Raw genomic sequence first — 974 nt, 5'->3', positions numbered from 1 at the left:
TGATGATGAAGCCACGTTCGGGTTGTCATAGTCGTGTTCAAACATTATGATAAACTCTGAAAACCTTTGCATGTCCATGTTGACGAGGTACGTGCCCTTCAGCTCGTCATTAACCCATAAAATATTGGGTTGCACCTGCCAGCTAATTCTGTGGATGGAGATCACCTGAAGGAGCAATCACAACATACTCCTAAGTTTCATGGACTGGTGCGTTCTCACCTAACAGCGTACTGATGGTGACGCTTGCACGGTAAATAAACTAACATTCACCTGATCAACTACCGAAGTTCCACAAGAATTAGTGACCATTTCACCGGCATCTGAAAGCTGCCTTTGACTCTGTGACCCGCCAGGCACTATGGCAGTGTCTGTGCGGCGGAGGTATCCCCCATAAATTCTTAACCCTCCTTGAGACAGTGTACGCCAACTCCCGCGGCCGTGTGAAGGTCTACGGGAAGCTCTCTCCTGAGTTCACCACATCAAGTGATGTCCGACAGGGTTGTCCTCTATCACCTTTCCTCTTCAAGTTCGTCATTGATACGACCATGGGAGACTCGCTACCAGCCTCTAATGCCTGTGGGGTCAAAGTACTCCCTGGGCCACCGTTCACAGACATCGAGTACTCAGACGACATAGCTCTTCTTGGATCTGACCCCGTGGTAATGTAAACAATATTAAATAAGCTAAATAATTTTGCCTCATGATTCGACATGCGCTTCACACCTGCAAAATGTGATGTGCTACTGCGAGACTGGATGGGCTCGGGACCTAACCTCACGCTTATGGATGAACCGATTGAGGCAAGACTTATTTGTTTACCTGGGCAGCTGCATCAGTCCCTGGGCAGCTCAGTCCCGGTGATCTCGCGAAAGATGACATTTCCATCCGGATTGACAAGGCCATAGCAGCTTTTGTGAACCTGCATCATTCATCGCGCAGGCGGAACAACAGCTCAACGTCAATTGTCCATTATA

This window comes from Opisthorchis viverrini, assembly GCF_000715545.1.
Source record: "Opisthorchis viverrini unplaced genomic scaffold opera_v5_6, whole genome shotgun sequence".
Taxonomy (NCBI): domain Eukaryota; kingdom Metazoa; phylum Platyhelminthes; class Trematoda; order Opisthorchiida; family Opisthorchiidae; genus Opisthorchis; species Opisthorchis viverrini.
Note: the sequence above shows the minus strand (reverse complement) of the source record.